Raw genomic sequence first — 25,129 nt, forward strand, 5'->3', positions numbered from 1 at the left:
TTCTATCAGTTCCCAGAGGAAGCTGTAAGCACCCCTTAGCAAGGACATCCCTTCCGGGACTGTGCTTGCTAACCCATGACACCAGTATACTTCAACTCCTCAAAGACACCAAAACAAATTTTAAAGCCTCAAGATACCTTTATCATATGTTTTTTGGTGAAGTCAGGGGAGTCTCCCATCTGGGGTTTTTAATTTTATGTTGACAGTATGTCCTAGGTTACAATGTAAGATGTGCCCACAAGCATGTATTCTATCACCATCTTCATGAGCTGTTAAAACCAGGTGGGGCAGTGCTCCCTACAAGCAGCCTTTTTCCCACTGGATTTTCCAGAGGACAAGAGTTACATACCTACCACTGGACCTTCTGAGGAAGACCAGATCTTTCTACACTGGATCACTGCTTCAACAGAACCACATCCCTTCACTTCAGGAGGACTGCAGCCACCACCTTATTGGACTGCTACTGCTACCCTGACTAACAGGGTCAGGTCGTATCTGACTCTGTCAGTTTAAATCAGTTTTGTTCTTTTTTTTTTCCTGCCTTGTTTACATATATATTTTTATATATATATATATTAGTAAAGAGCTGTTATTCCTATTTCCCATATTTTTGCCTGAAAGCCCCCTGATTTCAAAACTATAATAACTCGGAGGGAAGGGGGAGGTCACATCTGCCATTCCAAGGGAGGCTCCTGCCTTCCTTAGCAGACACCAGTCTTTCAAACCAAGACACAGTACTGCAAGTTACATCATCTTCTGCAATTTCAGTAAGTGTTGTAAGTAAAGAGCTCAGTGAAAGAAGCAATGAGTTCTAAGCTCCTAAGCCCATACCAAGTCAAACACACCTGTACACACCTTCTGGATCAGTCTTGTCTTATGGCTAAGGGGAAGGGCTAGAAATACTTCTTTACAAGACAATTTCGCAACATGTTAGAGACATCAAGTCAGCTCTGAGCATGCTGTCACAATTGTCAGGGATGCTGGTTATCTGAAGTATGGTGCAGGCTGATGCAGCTGCCCAATGAGCAGGGTTTTGGCTGGTGTCAGGCAGCACTTACACAAGTGGCTCTTGAGCCCTGCTCTCTTTACCAGGACACAGGTAAAATGTCCTGGTAGACAGTCCCCGTGAAAGTGGGGCTGGTCTTGCTGTGATGGTTCAACAGCCGCATTCACAAGTGCCACCATGCAATTTCTAGGGATGGGCCTAACCATGCAATGAAGGATTTGTGACAGAATGTAGTTAAAATAACCTCTAAAGGATAGTCCCAATAGCTTCTCCACCAGAATATTTCCCAAATGTAAACACTTCTGTAAACCTTCTTTTCTAATGAAAACTCTGAAGAAGAAGGAAGATTTTCAGGAGGAACTACAAAAATAATCAGGAAAAATAAATGGACTTTTGCAGCTATTCAAGTGTCTCTGGTTCTTCTTAATGCAACATTTATCATAACAAACAAGCATTCACAAACCCTGAGATTAATAGATTTGGGTATTTAGATTCTAGTCCCTGTCTAAAGCTATTTACTGAACTTCAACAAGGTGTGTTTTTACCAAAGTTTTAATATCAGTAAAATAGGAATAATTTACATAAAACTTAGGAGTATTTTTGCTAGCGTTAATAAAAAATTTGAGAATATAGAGTAAACCAGATGCTATGAAGAGGGTCCTACACTATACCTTAGTTTTTCTGTTAGGGAGAGTGAGAAAAAACTTTTAGAGGTCTTCCTTCCAGAGCAGAAAATTACAAATAATTCAGATAGGTTCCTGAGATAGCTCATAATTGCTGGGCATAAAAGATCAACCCAAAATTTATAAAGTAGAGTGAGAATCAGCTTTTTTTTTTTTTTTAATTCCCTTGGTTATTCCCTCAGGTCTTTCCCAATTTGTAAAAGTCTAGAGTCTGGGTGTACTTTCTAAACTAGTTTGGTGTCCATGAAGATAACAACTTAAACATCCTAAATGCCTCCATGCCATTGTACCTATTTTGCTAGTAAATGACCTGTCTCTTCTACAGTTATAGAGTTAATGAGACATAAAAGCACAAGCTCAGAGGCAAGAGAGAAATATGCAAACAAATCCACTTAAATTTCTTGTTTTCCTTTGTTAGACATTGTCAGAGAATTCCGCACAAGGGTTATTTTTTATGGTTCTCAGCTGTACCTCCAGTATCCCAGTAGCCACAAAGTAGAGCAATTCACTCATTTTTTTGCTGTCTTAGAAACAGAACTCTGGAATCTTTTTTTCTCAAGAAGGTAAAAGGGAAATTTGTAGGCTAAATCATCCTCTACCTGATCAGAAAAGCAGAGCTCAACAAAACATAAGAATAAAAAGAATAAAAGGATACAGAAGTGCAGAAGAAAGTAAAAGCAGGCTGTTGTACACAGACCAGAGTCTGCGCTGACTGAGTAACTTCCAGTATAATTTATGCTGCCATGTGATCCATCCTTATAATCAACACTGAAGAAATGGGAGTAGGGAAAAAAAAGAGAGGTTTTAAATATGGTAGGGGTTTTTAACAGAAAAAATAATCAAGCAGTCTACTGAAAATCATAGCTTGTAAGGAGAGAACATTATTTTCCAAACAAGAAAAAATTCTGGAAAAAAACGTGGTGCAGAGATATTTTTTCCAGGAACTCTCACTTCATTATCCTCATAAAAACCAGTAAAAATTGTGGAATTATCTTCAGCCATTGTGAGTCTGTTTATTTTCAGCTGCAAACTGTATAGAAATGCACAGTCTTCAAAACTTGGAATTTATTAAAAAGTGGTTAACAGCAATGTGAATTTCAGCCAACTGAAAAGAAAAAGAGAGACTATTAAGCTAGCAAATATTGTTATTCTGACCTCTCTCAGCACCATAATTTCAATCTATTTATGTAGGTTACGGGCGGGTTCGGTCGGTGACGGACGGATGGTGACGAGAGATCTCTATAGGCAGGTCTTGGGACACATGGGGTTTATTGTAAAAGGCGTGGGTATAGGGGCACTGCTCAGAGCTGCCAGACTCAGCTCTGAGCAGGCCCAAGAGAGCAAGAGAGTAAGCGGGTGAGAGAGAGAGAGAGAGAGTGTAAGAGCAAGAGTGGAGTGGAAGAAGTAGTAAGGAAGGAATGTCTGAAGTCCTGGTTACAATACAATAAATCATCTTCTGTACTGAATATTCTAATTGTCACTAACCAATCTAATACAAGATACAAATCCTATAGCATTTACATACAGCCTATAAGAGTTCTTATATTACCATAGAGTGTTACATCTTAACTTCTAAAAACTACTCTTTGGACCCCTTCTGCTGAGCTAGTAGGGTCTGCTCTGACCCTTGGACCTGTTTGCAAGCAGAGGGTATTGTTCCATCAAGAGGGGATTACCTTCAGTTGGCCATACCATTGTTTTCTAGTTGTTCAGTAACTAAGACTTGGTATTTCAAAAGTGGCTTTCATTTCGATGTTGCCTGTAGTTTTCATATTCCCAAAATCTTTTGTCAGGCAATCATATTTATAAGGCTTTCCTGTTTCATCTTCCCCAACATATTTACAGAAACCTTAAGGAGATATGAACTAAAAATAATTGTGCTCTGGTAATCCTGTCAGCTATGCTAATCTGGAGAACAGAATTTTAGTGGGGAATATAAATCTCTCATGATTTTCAAATGCGGCTGAACATTCAACTCCTCCCCGAATTCTATTTTTTTGGAGTTGGTGGCAGAGGGAAAGAAGAAGGAGGAGGGAGAAAACAGGAAGGGGGGAGGGAGGAAAAGTTAGAGATTAAAATCACTTACCCTTTTGTTTAAATATACAGCGTGTGTGTTTAAATATACAGCGTGTGTATATACAGGGTACTCAGTTTATTAGGGCACAGGAATTATAAATCAGTTTTACAGAGCTAAGACTGGTATCATATAAACTTCCACTTTGTCAGTCTCTTCTTGGAACAGGCTTTACATCAGAAATGTGTCAGTAAAGCTAAGACATTCTGAAGATCTTTTTGTATAAAATGCTCACTACGTTTATTATTGTACCTGTTTCTGCAAAGTAATGAGAACTTTCACTCCCACATAAATCCTTATTTTTTCTTATTTTCTGAGATTGTACTCAAAAGCAATATAGTTTCTTAATTTATCCTAGTCTCATAATTGCTTAGAATATTATTTTTTCATTTCAGAGATAAGCCAATGCTGTAATTAATTTTATGCTATACACAAAACTGTCTTAGATCTGTCTTCAAAAGCCAGGTGGAGTTTAAAACTAAGATCTAAGACTCCCTAAACTGCACCTCTTCCCCAAAGACATTTGTATGCATGCATGCTTTTTTCTTAGTATGCTTAATACGCTGTGAACTCTAGACTATGTCATAAATAAAAGTGAGAAAATGTAATTAATGTTACTCTGGGAACCATAACTCCAACATTTTTTGACCATGTGACTCAACTCATTAGCTGAGGTTATGGAAGTTTTTGTAACCTATGTACATTCTTGGACATATCAGGAGGCATGCTTCCATTGTAATGTTTTCAATCAATTTTTACAGAAGAAACCACAAAATATTTCAAGCTGAAATTTCTCTGTTACGTTTGTTCTTTCTTTTCCTTGCCATGTCATACCTTTACTTCGTGAGGTTTTGTACTTCTTGTCTTAGAACTGCTCTATTACACCTTTTTCTCTTTTTCTGGCATGTTTTTGCTCTCAGCTTAACCTGTCTGTAAATTTCCCCCCACCCCTAATTCTCCTAATATCCTTTCTATCCTAATCCTTCCTTTCTACTCACAACTAGTGAGGCTGTACTTAGAGTGGTCTTTTCAGTGCTGGGCTTCCCAGTACAAGAGACATGAACACTATGGAGAAAGTCCAGCACAGGGCCAGAAAGATGATAAATGAGGTGGAGCATCTGTCATACGAGGAGAGGCTTGATAATTTACTGCACGGCCCTTGGTTTCCTATGGGTTCCTGTGGCCTTTTTTTCACAGGCTTTGTGTGTGATTCTATTTAAAGTCTGTCACTCCTGAGAGACCTGCTCATAGCCAACTGCTAAAAACTGGGGGGCAAATCCACAGATTTCTGACTCATTTGAATTCAGGTGTGTGAGCTCTAAGCTTGAAATGGTGAAACTGAATAAATATAAAATAAAACTGAAACCATCCCAAGCATACATATCTCTCAACTTGAGGGTTCAAGAGTTCAGTCAGGGTTTAGAAACAAGGAATGGAAATCTAATCTGAAAGCATTTTAGGACTTGTACTTTGTGGAGACATAACCAGAAGTTTCTGCCTTAGAGCCAAGGGTGCAATCAGTATGCTCGATATTATATACAGTCAATGTAGTAAGAAGCACTCAGCTCAAAGAGCAGGCCGTGATAGTGTTTTTTCCCTTTTAATCCCTTTACCCATGAACAGCATCATTACGTTGGCTGTCTCTGCCAAGCCATAAAGGGCCAACTGGGACAGACTTTCATATGTTTTAAGAGTTTAGGTGTCCCTGCTCTTCTGAGCTGGGGCCAGAGCTCTGCAAGAACGCTCATTCTTCAGTGACCTGATCAGACAAGAAAGTTCTGGAACACTCGTAGGAGAATCCAAACCCTCTTTTACACCTTCTTTCTAGGCTAGAAAAAGCCAGGTAGGTTCAATTAACTTATCCCCTCAAAAATGAACTTCTGTGTTCTATTTCACACAGCTTTATTATCTAAGCAACTTTCTGCAAGAAATGGAGTACAAGATGCTGAAATGAAAATAATTTCATAGAATGTGATGTATAAATTAAAAACAGCTAAGTATTTTCAGTGCTGTAATACAAGCAGTAAAATACTTCATTTCACATACATGCAACTTTTAAAATGTGACTGCTTAGCTTCATGTAAAATATGGTGCAAGTAACTCTTTTTTGCTTTCACTGTATAAGTATTATGAAACAAAGTTTCAGCTTAGTTTTAGATAGAATATGCACATATGCATGTATTTATATTTGAACACTTTTTGCATTTCTCATCAATTTTAAGCATAAAACATACAGGAAAAATTGCTTGAGCTTGGGTTTCCAAGTATGTAAAAAAAGCTTTTGCAGCATCAGAAAATTGCATCTCCTGCTTTGTGTCCACAGCTTCAGGTATGGTGTCAACAGCCATAATGTACTATTTGTCCTTGGCCTTGTCAGTGAGTCTAAGCTGACAGTAGATCATTGCCACACGGCCACACCATTCTCCAGGGGACTAGGAGACACTAATTGAGTCAGCTTTGTTGTGGGATATTAAGGCAGTTTTATAAAGCCTTTGTCAGTCTGCTAAGAAATGAAGTAGAAGCAGAAATTATATACTAAGAAACTTTGAAAAAGATTATTTCCTGGGTGGACTCCCCTGTCTAAGGGATGATGGAGAACACTGCCATACAATAATTGTGTCTCACCCTGCCTAGTTGCAGGCATAGTGGTTTTACAATATATAATGTTATTAGGGTAGGACTCTGATATGGTAAATTATGGGGAAAATCATGTATTAGTTACAATAAAAATGTCAAAAGCAATAGGAATCATAGTTTAAAAACCCAGATAAAATTCTATACATGAAACACGTTTGAGGTCAAATTACCATTTTAGACCACCTGTGGTTACAATTCTTATTTATTTATGCAACAAAATTTATGGGACTATATTGATAAATAGAAGACAATACTATGCTGAAAATTTACAATGTTAAATGCCAATCTTGTCACAGGACTTTGTTCAGCTATAAGAGGCTGAAGAGACAAGAACATTTTTGCCTGATCCCTCCAACACTTACACATTCCAAACCGTTGCAGAGGAGTCCTTGATATTGTTCTAATGGTGCAAAGAGGACAGGAATGTAGCAAAATTGCAACACAGGCAGGAATCAGGCTGGCTGTTCTAATCCCATAACAAAAGCAGAAAAAGGAGTAGTCAGGCAGTGATCACCCGTATCTTGGCCAGCCCTAGTGCTCATGTGGGCTGCACATTAGACACAATACAATATCCAGAATCATGTTGGTGCAAAACCACTTATATTACCATCTGCAGGGACTCAGACACAGACAGCAGTGAAAACAGAGCTAGAGATACTCAGCTACTTTTTGAAAGATGAGCTACTAGTTGAGGGAGCCCATCAGTCATGCATGTCAGCTCCAACAGTTTTTTGCCAGGGGCGTTAACGGATAAACTAACAGTTGTAGCTGCAAGGAATCTATTTTCCTCATGTTTTCTAAGTCCTGCTGTAGGCTATCATTTAGCAAACAAAAATCATCTCTAATACAACTTTTGGAGGAGGAAGGAGGAAGGATAGTTGAATAGGTGAATCTTGTGTAAGATCTAGGATTCCCAACCATTTCTACCTTTGCCTTACAGTGATCACTGTGAAATGTGTGTGATTGGGAGAGTATGTGCTAAAAGAAGCATATACTTTGTGAAATACCCATGTCATTGATAACTTGAAAACTACAATTTGAGTGGCAGCATATGGGGATGTCAATGTTATGACAAGCCATTCTTGGGGTGGGAATACTAATGATAAAATTTTTTGCTGAAGTGGTAGCACTAGTAGCAGTGACAGTATCAGAATCAGCTTAAAGTGTTTTCATTGCTTGAGTCAAGTGAAAATGGACAAACAGGCAACCTGATATAATTCAATAGTTTTATTACATGTTAAATGTTTTATTCATTTTTATTTATTGAAAAGTTATTTTTTATTCATCCTCACAAGAAAAATATCTGAAGGGCTAGGAGCTATCATGATGTTGAAAAAATAACTTTGAAAAGGAAAATTAGTGAAAGACACTTTGAAATTACAGGAAGTTAGACAGTAATCTCTTTCTTACCCATTAAAACACCTAAATTTTGAGCTATTAATAAAAACAAATTACTAATGCCTGAAACATATTAATATCTGAATTACTTAGAAAACAGTACCATTGCTCTAAGATATTTGTAAAGCAATGGTGGTCAGACTGCCTGAATGTCTGTGAAAATAACCTCTTGCATTGTTGCCACAAGAATAAAGGGAACTTTTCTTAATATTTTGTAGGCAGATACTTCAAAACTTTCAAAATTTGTAGACCTTTTGCAGAGAAGCCATGAGAATTTTAGGAACAATACATTTACAAGGGTATCTCTTTCCTGGATTTTGACCTTATATTACTCCTGGTAGTACCATCTGAATTTTTTCATTACAGTTACTAGGGATTCATTTTCTCATGGAAGTTGGATTGTCACACCACTCAAAGATATGTGACTGTAGGCAAAAAATAAAAGCTAAAGTTACTGATAGTGACACAGTAAAGAAACCTACAGGGTGAGCAACTGAAGAGAAGGAAGAATAAAGCAAATTTCCCTGTTATTTCTGGGGAGAAAGTATACCTTAAGATATATATCTTACCATTGTAGAGCCTGCAAGGTGCATGACATTATATGCTCCAAATTAGCAGTGTCCTCTTTTCTTCCCAACTTACCCTCAAAAAGGCCTTGCTTTTTTTTTACAATTGTTAACTGCAGAAGGTATTTGCTCTAGTGGAGACAAAAGACTAAAAAAGAAATAAAAAATTAAATACTACTATTACTACTACTAGCAATAACTTTAAAAGTTCCTCTCCATAAGGGCTAAAGTAACATTACTCAGCCAGCTGGACCTCAAGAAAACTCTGAAGCTCAGAGGAGTGCCAGTTTCCACATCTCAGGCTCTCCAATGTGTTCTCTCTAGAATGGTCCGCTGAATCACATTGAAAGCCAAAAGGGAATTGAGAAAAATGCATGTACAAACTGGTTGGGAGAACTTTTAATTGTAAGTGGGTTAGAAATAACACATGTGAGTGTATTACTCTTTTCTTCTGCTAGCCACTGGGAGCCATGCAGCCCACAGGAAGTCTTCACATGTATTAAAATAAGACAATCTTTCTGGTTTTCATATACACACTCATAGAATTCTGGTTTCTGTTAGTGTTCTCTTTTAAAAGGAGACATTATGTTGTAAATTTAAGTGCTTCTTATTGAAGTGTTAGTTATAGTCTGCATTTTGATTTGGATTTGAAAGTTTGATAAAGTTACCTGCAAGTATATTCTGATTTAATTTGCTTGTTTTGTGTCTTGGTGTGAGACAAATTTGGAGGAAAAACATCCAAAATGAATGTCCCTCTGTTGGAAGGCAGATTTCAGCAGCCCCTCCCCCACAGGTTCAGAAAGAAATTTACTCAGAGGAAAGTGAAAAAAAATGCTGTTTATTTAACAAGCAAAATGCACACAGGCACGGAAGAAGAATAATGTTAAATAATAAAACCTCTCACTGTGGAGAGAACCTGGTAAAGAGTCCTTTGTAGGCGTGGCTCTGCCCACTCTGGAGCTGGGGTTTGGCATGGGCCCCTCCAGGCTGCGGTGTGGGCCTCCTGGTGATGTTCTGGTGTTGCTGAACAGTCCAGAAGAGAAGAATAAGAACCCAAAGTCCCAGGGGAAAAAAAAAACAACTTTCTTGCCTCAGCTAGCAGGCTACTAAAGAGCAAAGAAGTTTAACTCTCTGTCTCTCTCCTGAGAAACAGAGCCAAAAGCTGGCTAAAAGCAGAAAGGTGCTTTCCTGGGCTCTGTAGCAGCAGGAACTCAGGGGAATCTATATCTGTGTCCTTGAACACAAAATCGCTTGGGTTGTTTTTTTTCCCTTTCTCTCGGACCCAGCTTAAAGACACAGAAAGGCACAAGGTTCATGTTGGGCATAGAGCAGGTGATAGGGGATGCAGCATCATAATGTCACCCCAAGACATTTTGCTAGCCTTCAAGGAGTAAGGCCTCGAATCATGTCCTTCAAGGAGTAAAGATACACACAGGAAAATGTCAGAAATGTGTGGTGTGTGTATATATATATGTATGTATCTATATTTATGGTACAATATGTTTCACTCAAAACACAGCTCCCATCCCCCTTTTTTCTTTTTTGCGCATCACCTCCTCCCCATTAACCCATTGTCCTGCTTTCAGCTAGGATAGAGTTAATTTCTTCTCACTTACTGTTACAGTACTGTGTTTTGGATTTGGAATGAGAATGGATAACACACTGATGTTTTGGTTTTTTGCTAAGTCATGTTTATCTTAAGGACTTTTCCTTGTCTCATGCTCTGCCAGTGAGAAGGTAAGCAAAAGAAACTGTGAAGGAGCACAGCTGGGATAGGTCACCCAGATTGTCCAAAAGGATATTCCACATCATAGAACATCATGACCAGTATAAGAAAAATTGGGAAGTTACCCAGAAGGGGCAGATCTGGGTTCAGGAAGGGGGGTGTGGCATTGGTCAGTGGGTGGTGAGCAATTGCTTTGTGCATGACTTGGTTTTTTCCATTGTTATTCTCATTATTAATATTTTTTAACATTATTATTATATTTTACTTTATTTTCAATTATTAAACTGTTCTTATCCCAACCTACAAGTTTTACTTTGATTTTTCTCCCCATTCCAACAGATTGGATGAGGAGAAGAGAGAGATGAGGTGGAGCAAGTGGCTGCATAGTACTTCATCTCTATCTGGGCTTAAAATGACAACACCCGTATATCCATGTGCTCCTCTCAAAGTAAGTTCTACCGGGTAAAGTCAGGGTAAAACTGGGATACAGAATTCAGCATATGCTAAAGGGTTTTAAGGTCATATAAGGACAATTGGAGTCAAAGAACTAAATTAGATAGAGGGAAAAATGTTATGAGAGAAAAAGGCAACCAATGTGGATCTCAATACAGCTTCAATTGGTCAGGCAGCAGAGTTCACAGGAATAAGAACTGGGAATCTCTCTCCATGTCACCACTCAGAGACAAAATTTCATTCCAAACCAAACTGCTGTTTTAAATGAAAAACATATTTTCTCATCAAGATTAATATATTACTATCAAGTTGTTTATCAAGTTCTAATAAAAATATTTTGGAAGCTTGCTGTGGTCCTAGAGTTGCTTGAAACATTCTATTCCAGGATGCTTCAGGAATGCAGATCAGCTGCAAGACTGTGATGAGAGAGGAAACTTCTGACATGACTGTATGTACCACAAAACTTTCTCCCTAAATAAGCTGTTCAAGAATGTGGTGTATTATAAAAGGAATGCTGCGAGTACTGTGAAATCCAAATTTTCATTAAGGGTTTTGAGTGGGAGTTTTAGTTAAAAGTCATTATGTAAGATTTCTAGATTGAAGACAATTGTGTCTGTTGGTTTTGATACAAAAATGTGAAGTTATATTTAACAAGCATCCTTACTGGCAGTTATAATGCTATTTGGTAATTTAAGGGAGTATGTCTGAAACTATGAAACATCATGTCAAAGTCCAAGGTACTGGAAAACAGCGAATAAGAAACATGACTGCATTTTTCCTTTATTAAACAATAGTTGGGAACACTGTGATTTCATTATTCTATATCTACATACAGAATAATTGTAATCTGTTTTAAAGAAAAATTGTACAGTTTTGATGTTTATCTCAATGCGTCTGTACAAGCTAGGCTTCTAGGCCAGAAAAAAATGAACTGAAAAGTTTGAATACAGAAAGTTGTTTGAGATTTTTGCTACTTTCTACAGCTGAATAGTCTCACAATAAAAAGAGAACCAAGCTTGCCTCCAAGTATTTTGGCACTTTTAGTTCGTATCCAAAGTAAATGGCAGAATAAAAAGCACAGAATATTAAAGATAAATCTGTCTAATTCTTCATGGCTTTGGTCTCTGTTTAAGTAAACTTTGTACTTTTCCAGTTCTGTAAAGTATATTTAAGCGGTACACAACAGCCTTCTATGAAACTTTCTCTTTACCATCAAGACAGATTTTTGCCCCTAGCTAATTCCTTGCTCTTTATCTTACAGAACCTTCTGCTTTATAATAAAATTATGTTACAGCATTCACTTCAGTAGTAATAATATTATCAGTTGTGTCTGGAAAGAATTGACAAGGTAAAATTTTCTTGGTACTACCTCAAGACAAGGACAACTGAGATGAGTACAGCCAGCAAAATCTTACTCCATTTTCATGTTAGCCCAAAATTCTAATTCAAAACCCAGGACTTTTCAACCTGACAGGTACCTGTATTGATGATCTAGATGAGGGGATTGAGTCTACCATTAACAAATTTGCATATGACACCAAACTGGGGGGAAGTGTCGATCTGCTGGAGGGTAGGAGGGCTCTGCAGAGGGAAAAGCTGGATGGGTGATTTGAATTCAGTGATGTGAGGTGTAACAAGGTCAAGTGACAGGTCCTGCACTTTGGCCACAACAGCCCCAGGCAGTGCTACAGGCTGGGACAGAGTGACTGGACAGTGGCCAGGCAGAAATGCACCTGGGGGTAGTGACTGACAGCAGCTGAACATGAGCCAGCTGTGCCCAGGTGGCCAAGAAGGCCAGTGGCATCCTGGCCTGGATCAGCAACAGTGTGGCCAGCAGGACCAGGGCAGGGATTGTCCCCCTGTACCCAGCACAGGTCAGGCTGCACCTTGAGTGCTGTGTCCAGTGTTGGGCCCCCTAATTTAGGAAGGATGTTGAGATGCTGGAGTGTGTAAAGAGAAGGACAACAATGGTGGTGAAGGGTCTGGAGCACAAGTCCTATGAGGCCTAATTTAGGAAGGATGTTGAGATGCTGGAGTGTGTAAAGAGAAGGACAACAATGGTGGTGAAGGGTCTGGAGCACAAGTCCTATGAGGAGGGGTTGATGCAGGGGTTGTTTAGCCTGGAGAAGAGGAGGCTCACGGGAGACCTTATCACTCTCTACAACTGCCTGAAAGGAGGGTGTAGCCAGGTGGGGATTGGTCTCTTCTCCCAGACAAACAGCAATAGGACAAGAGGACATAGCTGTAAGCTGCACCAGGAGAGGTTTAGGCTGGAGATTGGGAAGAAATTCTTCACAGAAAAGAGTGACTGGGCATTGGAATGGGCTGCTTAGGGAGGTGGTGGAGTCACTGTTCCTGGAGGTGTTAAAATTGAATGTGTCAGTGCCGTGGTCTAACTGACAAAGTGGTATTTTGTGATAGGTTGGACTCGATGAGCTCACAGGCCTTTTCCAACCTAGTTGATTCTGTGATTCTGTGACACAAGGGAAAAAAACTCCTGCAGACCTGCACTAAAGTCAGAGCTTTTATTGGAGACCTGTGTTCTTGCGTCCACCTACGCCTCTCTCCCTGGGCAGCTCTAAAATCTCCTCAGGAATTCTTGTTAGTCCTCACACTTGCTTAATGGCTCCTGGGCAGTTAAGCTCCCCTTGAGCTTATCAGAAACACTGTCCGTATCCAGGGACAAATAACAACTGGAAGGCACCTGGGCTCAGATGCTAAAAGGGAAAACCAGCATTTACCAGTTCAAAATTGGCAGTCTACAGTAAGAATGTAATAAAGCTATTTTATGACTAGGACTTCTTATAATGTCTGTCTCCAGACAAAAAAATATCAAACTTTCAGTATCAGTGAACTTCCTAGAACATCATTCTCTAAAAATGAAAATCTGAACAGTGTATATTTATGTTTGACTCTATAAGGACAACCTAGAACTTGTGTTCCTCAGACAAATCCCACTGTACCACCATAATTCATTCTCTTAGGTCTATTTCCAACCAAAACAAACAAACATATAAATAAATAGCATTTGTCAGACTGACACTTCTAAAAAAGGGAAATCAGCTCTTACAGACTCCAGGCAGTAGAGCATAGAACCATGCCACTTCCTCTTCTAATCATTACAATGTGGGTTTTTTAAAGTCTAATCTGAGTCTTCCTAGATTTAACCATGAGGTCTGTTCTTCTTTGCTTCTAAGTGATAATAAAAGAGTTGTTACTTTGCCCTTTTTTACAACATAAACTCTGGTAGTTTTTAAAAGGTCCAGATATCTACAGAAGGAAAGAAAAACTGAAGAAAAGTACATCTTCCCATTCAGCTTGATGCTATACAATCCCAACATTTTGTGATAATGTAAGGATGTATATAAATGAACTGTGATAATCTGGGCAATGTTTGAAAGAGTTTTGAACTTACCTTTCATCAAGATCACTCTTTTATGCATATCAACCCTATGCCTTGACAGATATACTTCCCCACCCTTCTTCCTCCCCAGTCATCAGCAGGATACTTCTTATCTTTTTCTTAGTTTTCCTGTTAGACAGTAGGAGTGTTGAATATTTTAGAAGAAAAACAAGAGAAGGAAGTAAGAGTGGGTTTGATTTTATGCCAACTAAAACTGAAAGCAGATTATCCTGTCCTATCAATCTGATGTCTGTGTTATGGTATTCCATCATGACACCACACCAGAAGACTTTATGGGTGTCTGCTGAGTGGACGAGTGTTGAAAGAACGGAGAATAAGCCAGAGCTGCTTTCCCTCTCTGACTATTCCAAGAATCCAGAAATGGGTGGCACTGGAACATCACATCATCTTCTCTAAGAGCATGAGTAACTTATCTGTTACAGTGGGGATTCTATAACACAATGTATCAAACAAGGAGGGCCGTAGAAAAGAAATATATATGGACCAATTCTTGATAGATGTTTCAGAGATGTTTATTTCTCCAGCTGCATGGCCGGGATCTGCCGAGGAACTGCTCAGTCATGGGACCCAAGGGTCCTTGCCCGTGCAGGGGAACACAAAACAACCAATGGGGAACGAGGCTGAGCAGGGGCAGGGAAACCCCATCTCTGTCCCCTCAGGGCCCCTCTCCCAGGGCTACATGGCAGGGGGGGGGCGAACCCCAACACTTATCTGTAGCTCTCACTTTCTTCTCTAAAAATTAATTAATTCATTATACTACCACTTAAGAATTCTACCACTTACCACCTATGAAAGCTGGGATTTAAAAATTTCTGGTTTTTTACAATAGATTTTTTTGCTGATATGCAACCGTTCTGCAGGCAGTCATATATATGTTCTTTTTTCTACATAAAAGCATTATATGGCTCTGGATTTGCTTCATTGGAACAAAAAGAATATAGGGCAGAATAAAAGATAATTCTATCTTCCTCACATGAATTCCACCAGTAACTCCAGTTCATAATTACATAATGTGATGTCACAATTCAGAAAAAACTTGCTTTCAGAGGGAAAGGGCAGAACAACTTGCTGCTGCTCCTCTCCAAGAAGTCTTTATTTCCTGCAATCTTTTCAGTCTGCAAATATCTTTTGTAGTCCCCATCCATCAGTTTTGCCAAAATAACCTATGCAGACAGATACCAAGCCAAACAGATGCTTATTGGTCAGGTGTGGCCTTACAAAGATAAGACACAAAACTCCATTTCTGCCTTTTTTTTCTGTTCAACAGTGAAGCCTACAAGCCTGCTTTTTAAGATATTCTGTTAATGGAACCCTGAAGTATAGACTTTTAGGGTTTCTAAGTATAAATGAGAATATATACCTTTTCAATGGAAAAAGATTTCTGATAGGATTCTACTGAGAAAGCTGTTTGAAAGACATTTGTATTAATAGTCAGCTTCAAGGTTAATTGGAGTGTTTCCCCTAGTACTGAGTGATCTGACACATTCTCCCATTGCCTTCTGATTGGAGTCTGCTGGTGGTTATGTCAGAGCCTTGCTGCACAGATATTTTTCATTTTAGGCTCAGGAACACTCCTCCATCAAGTCTCTGTGCTCTAGTAAATACTAGAGAATCTGGAATTTAGGATTCTCCCCCCACCTTTATCAGAGGTCTGATGGGTTAACTCTAATCAGTTTGCCCTACAAATGTCTGTTTCTCTGCAACTTGAGACTGATGATACTTAGTAAAATACTGTGAGTGCTACAGATAAAAATTGCTTACAAAAAGTAGTTAAGTGTTTTGCCTATGGTAGAAGTATTTTCAGTAATATGTCCTAATATTTGCTGCTTAAAAGTATTTTATTTTTACGGATTCCCCTTCTCCTGAACCTTTTACCTCCTGTTGCTACAGACAGCACCTTTATACTTTTGCTGCTTCTAGTAAGTATCAGATATTACTACTTTCAGTCAACTTGACCCATTCTTTGTATGAAACTTTCTTTTCACATGGAAAAGAAAAATTAGTGTTTTCTTTTTAAAGAATTGACTGAAACACTGCATTGACTGACATGAGACTTGGAAGTAAGTTTGTTAAACTGAAACTTTCTTCCATTTTTTGGTTTTTTTTTCAGGTAATCTCTCTAATTATATGTAAAACTTAAGTGGGCATTTAGGTTGGCAACAACATTTAAGACTGGAGTCTGTGCATACTGAAGTCAGTAGGAGATTTCTGATGATTCCATTGGCAATATGAATCTCACAGTGATCTTTTTTCTAAAAATCTTACATATTTAGATTTCACAGACAGAAAAATTTCCTTCTGGTTTCTGGTTTTTACTTTTTCCATTTTTGTACCTGCTGCAGCCTACCTTTTTCTACCCTGCAGTACTCTGAGGAGGGAAGCAATGAAAAGAACAAATTCTTTGTTTTCTAATCTCCAAAAGGCTTTTCTGTGATGAAAAGGTATTCTGGTATGGTAACTGAAAAGTCTTGCCTGTCTTTTGAGGTAAGGATGGATCCTTAGGGCTCTTACAAATCCATGGTCACACTGGCAAGAGATAATCGAGGTTTCTGCACTCACCAAAGTCTCTAAATTACTTCAAATGACCAAGTAGGGTGCACAATATTATCATGAACATGTATTTTGTTCAAACAGAAAGAGTATGTCTTCTGGGCGCTGCTGTATCATACTAAAAAAAGAAAGATTTCATACAACCATAATCCTATGCCCAGTGTTGTCACACAAACTAGCATCAGTTCTGTTTTCTTCCAGTGATACTAGACATTGAAGTAGGTTTCCATGAAGATATTATTTCCTTGAACAGAATGTCACAATGTTACTCGCTTCTCAGAAACTAGGGCAAAAGTTGGTAAAGCATAAAAAAAAGCATTAAAAAAGTTGGTAAAACATAGCAAAATTCTTTCCCCTCAGAAGTTAACTTTTTCTGGACATCCCTAGTGTAATGACATTAATCAATTCTCACTAGTGATTAATTTGTTTCATTAATGTTAACAGCTCCAAGTACTCTACTGGCAGGCTGTCCACTGTCCTGGTGGTCTTCAGGTTCCTCTGGATACCTGCCTTTAATCTGTGTCCTGTACTTCCACTTACAACCTCTTCACTTTTGAATGTTATCTGTTTGAATTTTTTTATATGTATGTGTAAATATCACTTGTTAATAAATTACTACAACAAACATGTACAGGACACATGAAAAAACCTACTAAGAAATGGTCGGCACCTCCTTAAAATTCAAATGCAGCACCATTTCATTAAAAACTCCTCCAGAATGTGGCCATAAGGAAAGAGTTTGCACAATCTGTTCATCTGCATAATTAGTAATTAAAGACCTGAGAACAGTTGGAACATTGCTGTGGGCAAGCCAGGTCAGATCACTGATAACGTAAATATCAAAGATTCAGATTTCCAAAAATTACAAACATCAGAATGGAGCTAACAACAACTCTAATAAGAATGCAGAAAACAAACAGAAAGACAGATAATTCAGGAAGCCATGAAGGGCCATAAGACTACAGGGAAAAAAAAATGAATGACCAGTGTAATATAAGTTTCATCTGAGACTTAAAAGAAACATGAAAAGAGCATGGGAAAGGCGTGGGGGGAAGGGGGAGAGTAGGAAAAGGAAGGGGAAAAAAAAGCGAAGATACATGAGAAAACACAGTAACTTATTTCGCTTATTATTTGCATAATGGTACAAGTATGTGAATACCTCTGCCAGACACACATATACAAGTATTCCACCTCAGTATTAGGAAAAAAAAAAAGTGACTATTACTGTTAATAAGAATATAATAGGATGACTAATAACTTCAGGAGCAAAAATTTTTGTAGCAAGAATGGAATCCTTTGCTTTCACCAGGCCATGGTGAAAAAACATGGAGCATACAAGTCACTGCAAAGTCACATGTTCTGCTTTGGGAGATGAAGAGTAATACAGGTAAGGTAGTGATGCATTAATCAGCTGCAGAGTCATTCTTTCCAGTGATTTAGTTTGCTGCATCTTTGCTGCATTGGACACATGCATCAGGAGACCAAAAAAAGGTAAGTTCTCCTTGTTGGCTCTAAACCTTTCATACAATGGCTTCAGTTTGTCAGCTTTGTTTCTTAAGCACAGCACAAAAGCATTATCCAAATTAACTGGCTATCAACATATCATTTATGGATATTTATTTATTTCAGCCTCCTAGCAAATCATAAGTAATAGTAACACAGAAGTCTGTTTATTTGTATTGGCAGAAGGACAGTTTTGCATAAGATCACAAGATTACTTTTGTTAAATGCATAAAGTAGCCTATCTACTTGAGTATTCACCAATGTTCCATTAATGTAAATCCTTCAGGATGTGAAATGCCAAAAAAAGTAAAGGGGGGCTTTAGGTTCTCTGCATTTACAAAAATTAAGATTATTCATGTTACATTCAGGTGACGCAAAAAGTTGTATCTGAAGGCAGCACTGTGTTTGAAATTCTGTCTCTTTCAGGAATATTAGGTTGTTTGTAATTGGATTAAAATAGTGTTTGGGACTCTAATGCCTTTGTTCCTTCCTTGGGTGGGTAAGGTAAAATATTAGGGTAAAGGGTGAACTGAGAAACAAAAAATGCCAGAAAGAGGAATATAAAAATGACAGCAGTGAAATCTGTTGCAGAATATAAATACCATTGATTAAATAGCAACTACAAAGGACACTGTTTTTATTTTAATTACATTTAATAATCCTAAAGATATATGCCTACTAACATGAAAATACTGTCAAGTAGGATCAGCAAAAACCTGTTTATCTCCATTCTCCCAATCCCAAATTCAACAGGTTCTTAGCCCAGTCTTTTGTCTGGAGTCTAGAAACAGGCATATAGAAACTGTGGAAATGGCTGAACATGGAGAACCATACAGCACACAAATGAAGTTCAGAAAGGAGGAAGTCTAGAAATTCTTTCTAATGGAAGAAAAAGAAATTACCAGTAACACTGAGAGAAAAAAAACATATAGGCACCAATGTTTTTCTCCAGGTCCTCTATGTCCTGCAAAATTTGCTTAACACAGGTGGGTTTTTGGATTCCCCCGTTTTGAGTTAAGGAGTAGTTGTACACTCTAGGCTATAGACTATAGTTCTACAGACTCTGAAGCACAGATTAAATGTACCATCTAGATGCACATTACTTTTAATACAGAAGAAATTGATATGGGTGATATCATTTTTTGCTATTGTTGTGTAAATAATGAGGTGTCAGACATCCCTCTTGCTCTTGCTTCAAATTAACCCACCAAAGGGTTATTAATGCTTTAAAAGTATGTTATTGTTATTTTTGTTACTATTATTATTAAAAGGTTAATTATTAAAAAGGTATTATTAGAAGGTTGTTTTTATTATTGTTGTTATTATTAGTATTATTAGTATTATTAGTATTATTAACAATTTAAAAGGATATTAATGCTGTAATTGGTTTACCCAATAGGGTCTTCTCATCCCTCAAGACCCTCAGGTCAGTCTGTTGAAAAAAAAATATTGAAATCATTTAATGGGTCAATAGTCCAAACCTTAACTGCAAATTAAAATATTTACATAGGTCTCATCTGACTTTTGAAGCTTAAGACCTTTCAAAGCAGTCTACCTTTTAAATATCATTCATTTCACTCTCATTAGATTTTTTTAGGGTTGTTTCATACCACTACAGTTCTACATATACCAACCAAATCCATATGCTTTTTTTCACCTCTTCACCACCCCAGTGTGAAAAGATCTCTGATGATGCTTGGTGTCATGGTTTAAGCTCAGCTGCAACTACTCGCCACAAAGCTGCTCACTCACACCTTTCCTGGAAAAGGAAGGAAAATCAAAAGTAAAACCTGTAGGTCAAGATCAAGACAGTTTAATAATTAAAACAAAATAAAATAGAGTAACAATAGAAAAATAAAAAATAAAGGAAAAAGAAGTGATTCACAAAACAATTGTTCTACATCCATTGGCCAATGTTGGGCCTCATCTCCAAACTCTAATCAACCTCTCTTCTGGGTAACTCGCAGAATTCATATACTGGGCATGATGTTCTAGAGTGTGGAATATTCCTTTTGTCAGTTCAAATGACCTGTCCTGTCTATGCTTCCTCACAGCTTTCCTTTTTATATCTCCTCAATGGCAGAGCATAAAACACAAAACAGCCCTTGACTTAGGAGAAACACAACTTAGCAACAACCAAAACACCAGTGTGTTATCAACATCATTCTCACACTGAATCCAAAATGCAGGGCTGCCCCACCCACTGAGAAGGAATTAACTCTATCCCAGATGAAACCAGGACTCCTGGCCAACTCGATAACCTTCTATGATGAAACAACCATTTGATAGACAAGGAGAGAGATATTATCTACATGGATTTCACTCATGTTTTTGACACTGTTTCTCATTAGATCCTTGCAGACAAACTCTTGATGTATAGGCTGGATGAGTAGACAGTGAGGTGGATTGAAAACTTCTGAATGGCTGGGCTCTGAGTGGTGATCAGTGGGAACAAAGTTGATAGCCAGTAACTAGAAGCGAACCCTAGGAGTCAGTGCTGATCCCTTTTAACATCTTCATTAATGTTTTGGATGATGGGGAAAAAGCATATCCTCTGCAATTTTGCAGGTTATGCAAATCCAGATGGAGTGGTTGATACACCAGCTGCTCGCCCTGCCTCCCTGTTCATCGCCAGAGGGATCTTGACAGGGTGGAGGAATGAACCAACAGATATTTCATGAAGTTCAGCAAGGAGAAGACCAAAGTATTGCACTGGGGAAAGAACAATCAAATACACGCATATGTCCTAAGGGTCATCTACGATAAAAAGAATAGCTTGGCAGAAAATGACCTGCTACCCTTCTAATCTATCCAAGTTAAAAACTGGAGTTACTGTTTCATCTACAACATTTGTTTCTTTGATCTCAACAGACTTGTCAGAAGTATCATAAAGGCAGAATTGTTGCTTTGAGACAATTTTCTCACGAGTCACATTCCTTCAACAAATGGAAAAATAGTCACCTGTGACTTCTCTGAAACTCTCTTTGCTTTCTAGGAATAAAAGATACAGCCAAAAAGGGTGCTGCTTACAACAAGGATTATGTGACAGTTTTTCAAAGCAGTTTACAAGAAAGTTATAAAAATACCCAAGGAATGTCATGTCCCATCTATTCTACAGGAGGCAAAACCCTACATACCTATGGAAGCTTCTTTCTCATAGCTGATTCTCATAACTGATTCCAAATACCAGTTTTCTGTTTCTGTACTAAATTGTCTAATTTTTAAATAAATGAATGCTAATGAAAATCAATGTGCACTTACAGTTTTTACACATAATGTTTGTTAAATATTTTCAAGATTTTATGAATCTCAAACCTATTCCTGGGTACCCAAGGTTAGTCTATACTTCCTTGAATATTATGTGTTAGTTAAATTAGGTTTACACTGAACTCAGCACTTGTTCACGGACACAGTCTTTGGTCTGGCTTTGGAGATCATTTGTTTGTTATGAGTCTGCCAGATCCATTCATCTATAATCAAGACAAGGCACCTGTCTGGATGGAACAAGATGATGGTATATATGAAGACCCATATGCATGAAGTATACACAGTGGAGATTGCGGACTACCTTACCCTTAATTCACAACATACAACTGATGAGTCCAAGCCCAGGCAGGTCAGAAAGCAAATAAGAATATGGGATTCCTATACCTTAGGTAACCCCTGTTTTCAGCCAACATATTTAATTTTCCCAATTAAATAGGAATAACCACTCCAAAATAACTGAAAGGGATTTCCTTAGAAGAGACAGTGGAAAAATGCTTTGACAAGCTTGTACTGGTTTGGAAATACCATCAGAATCTTGTTCTAAAAGGAAGCCAAATTTACATTAAGGATGAAGACATTTGGAGCAGACTAGATGGACTAAGTCAGCTGGCCTTGCAATACATGTAAGACAGATATTGGGAAGAGAGGGAAACAGGTGGGGTTGGAAATGCTAGAGATACTTGGCATTCTACTTAATGGAGAGGAAATGTTTTGTCCTGTGTGTCAGCCAATGTCTTCTGAACTCAAAGCAAACTTGAGGCCTTGAGCACCTGTTATTGCTAAAGACCCACTGGCTCCTTTTCCGGGAGTGGACAATGTTAGCTCCAGTGTCTTGGGCAATTTTCAACAGCAGTAATTATATTCTGCCAACACAATTTCCCTTGGAACTGCAGCTGAAGCAGACATTTTTTGCTTCCTCTTCCTAAGAAGAGTATTTTGCTTTTAATGGAATGGAGGAGCTACTGTGCTCCACCCCAGAGATGGTTACATTTCAGTGGTGGTTGAATTGATCTTTAAGTGTGTACAGCTGGCAACACACTTGGAGTCCTTTCTGGAACAGAAGGCATTTTATAAGTATAGAGTTGTCTTAAGAAAGTAGCACAAGATGAGATGTTATATACCAAACCTCTGACTCATTTCTTGCTCCCTCAGTTTGAGTAGATCAGCCCTCAAACCAGATTAGTACGAAAACATATTTTTGCCCTGAACAGTTAGCACAATGTCTACAAAAGTTACAAGTTTTGGCTTGTTTATCTTTTTCCTTCTGTGACATAGGACGCTACATATCACTTGGTAAAAAATATATGAATTCAATACACCTATCTGCCTTCCTTCTAATTCACACACTACATATTTAATCCAACTGACCACCTCGATTTAAGAAACAGTCTTGGTGGGTGGCAGTTTTTAAAGTAGCTTAACACAAAACACACAACAGAACTATGAAAAATTCTCTGGTTACACTGTTTGGCACTTAATGATTTGGACCAGTGCCAAAGCCAAGCCACTGAAAAAATACTCCCACTCCAAGGGCTGTGCAAGGTGACAACATATCCTTTAAGAAATATAAACTTTACACACATGATTTAGCTTGCCAATTATTCTCATCTGGTAAATAATATATTCTTCAAATGTGTTTTGGGACTAGCAGAGAGGGGAGGTGTGAGAAGTTAAACTGTGCAGCTGATGGGGGAAGAACTGGCCCTTTGGACCAAGAGGCTGAGCACACAATTGAGTAAATATCCTTTCAGTATTTTGCTCATTTCAGCAAGCAGCAGCAGGAAAAATCATTTTTCAATACGTCAGCGCATTTCAGCATCATTAGTTTCTATATCAGATTTGCTACCATTCAAAAATGCATCAGGAGACAAAGCAGGAAGAGTTAAATATCTTTACTGGAATCTGAGGTCTGTAAGGAGGTGAAATTAGATTAGATCTGTGGAAATGGGGACAGTTTACATTACCAGAGGGGCCCTACCTGTCTCTTGGCTTGACAATGAACAATGCCTTTAGCATATGGCATTACAATGGATTAGTGATCAAGTGCAATTAATCCTAATATATCCTCTCTTGAACCTCAGTGGCTTTTTTGCTGGAGAAAAACCCTGCCGTCCCCAAAGTGTCAGGTGAAGCTCTCATTTGAGGTAAGGCTACCATGTGGAGCTGTGCCTCCATCTGGTGACTCCCTTTTGTGATATTCAAACAGAAGGTGTTTTAATGAGGCTTTTATAGCAGACACCACCTGCCACTGATCTTCCTCTCTAAAAAGTTGTAATTGAGGGTTGGTTTTACAGTATGGCTTGAATCTTAACCCTGGGAATTCTTCATGAGATACAAATCTGTGAGTGATGTTGTAATTCTAAAATACTATTTTGGCTTTTGGTTTATACTGAATTGGTTAGAGAAAATTGTGGTTTGGCTAATTGCAACCAGTTATATGGTGGCTTCTCCCTTTTCAGATGGATTAATAGAATGTCATCTCAAAATTAAATATCTAAGCTGATGGTGACCATATGTCTCCAGTCAAATCCTTGTATATTAGTGATAAAGCTAAACTACAGGCAGTTCCTAGACAAAGTGATTTCAGCACTACCAATAGGGTAGGGCGGGAGGAAAGCATGGAATTAGGAAAACCTCCACAACTAAGAGAATAATGATATTTTAACCATGCATGAACTTCAGCATATCTTACAACAATCACTATGACAGTATCAATAGGAAAGCAATTCTGTGACATTTGGACTTCAGTTTTAAGGTCAGTTTTAATTACAGAGTTTAAAAAAGGAGAAATTTTTACTCTGAAATAAAGTAAAAAATAATTGTTTTCTGCCTTGTGGTGTCTTCAAGTCATAGCCTGGGTGTAACAGCCTGAAAATTGCTGCCATCTTTTCTACCATGCCCTCAGGAAAGAAGATGATAATGGTCCTGGCTTGGCCTGACAGAGCTCCTTCACACTTTCACTACCCAACTAAATTGGCTTCACATGTTGGCACAGCTCACCACTCCTCAGATTCACACAGTGTGAGCTGACTGGGAACCATACAGACAACAAGCAGCTCTTTTCAGAGCATCAAAGTTCAGTAAAATCAAAGCCAATTTTTAGTTCAAGCCCCGATTGGCCCTTCTACAAAGACTGTTTCCAGGCCTAATGTTCATGACAGAAAAAAGTAGTTTCTTCTGTATAAATAAATCTTTCCCCTCTGATGCTTTTTGGAAGAATCAGGGGCCAGTAAGCAAAGGCAGAAGACAGACTGTTCAGGCAAAGAAGACTGTTTCACCAAAGTAGTAACTGAAACAGGAGCTAGAAGCAGAAAATACTGCAAAATCTTAGCTGTGGAAGTAATGAGTACCTACATATTTGCACATGTCACAAAATTGCTGTATTCAGATAATTCTCTGTAAAAGGAGAATAGGAAAGAAAATAAGGCATAGACTGAGGGAAGAGTGAGCTGCCTGCCCTGTGCTCTCAGCTCTTTATTGGTCACTGTCCAACAGCTAATATCACTTGTCATCAGATCACAGATCAGAAAATAAGATTTAGCAGAATCTTTGTTCTACATTTTATAAGACATACCTTGCTGTAAAAATGACAAGTCTTCAGATGTGAATTCATTACCCCTAACATGGGATAGTAGATAACTTCCAAGCCAGTGTAGCATTTAAGTTTTGTTTTAGAAAACAAAGGCAAAAGTTACTTTTAATAAGACTTGCTTCTGTATTATGTTGCCCAAAAGGCAAGAATTTGCATAGCTTTAATATAGATGCATTTAGCCCTCAACCTTCAGAAACAGGAAGTTAGCCAACTACACCATGGAGCAAAGCAAATTACTTTCACAAGGCTT

The 25,129-nt window shown here is 38.3% G+C and overlaps 2 long non-coding RNA genes across 2 annotated transcripts in view; both read left to right on the plus strand.

The window, feature by feature from the left end:
* Positions 1-12,350, plus strand: part of LOC108446379 — a 41,704-nt gene extending 29,354 nt beyond the window's left edge. The window contains exons 3-4 of the long non-coding RNA XR_001861553.1: positions 10,430-10,538; positions 10,929-12,350. This is a non-coding gene — a long non-coding RNA (uncharacterized LOC108446379). The remainder of the gene's footprint in view (positions 1-10,429; positions 10,539-10,928) is intronic.
* A 2,285-nt stretch (positions 12,351-14,635) lies between these two features.
* Positions 14,636-21,266, plus strand: LOC108446380. Its single transcript, XR_001861554.1, has 2 exons — positions 14,636-18,008; positions 20,589-21,266. It is a non-coding gene; the product is annotated as an uncharacterized LOC108446380 (long non-coding RNA).
* Positions 21,267-25,129: the final 3,863 nt, after the last annotated feature.

The sequence above is a fragment of the Corvus brachyrhynchos genome, unplaced genomic scaffold (genome assembly GCF_000691975.1).
Source record: "Corvus brachyrhynchos isolate BGI_N302 unplaced genomic scaffold, ASM69197v1 scaffold194, whole genome shotgun sequence".
Lineage (NCBI taxonomy): Eukaryota > Metazoa > Chordata > Aves > Passeriformes > Corvidae > Corvus > Corvus brachyrhynchos.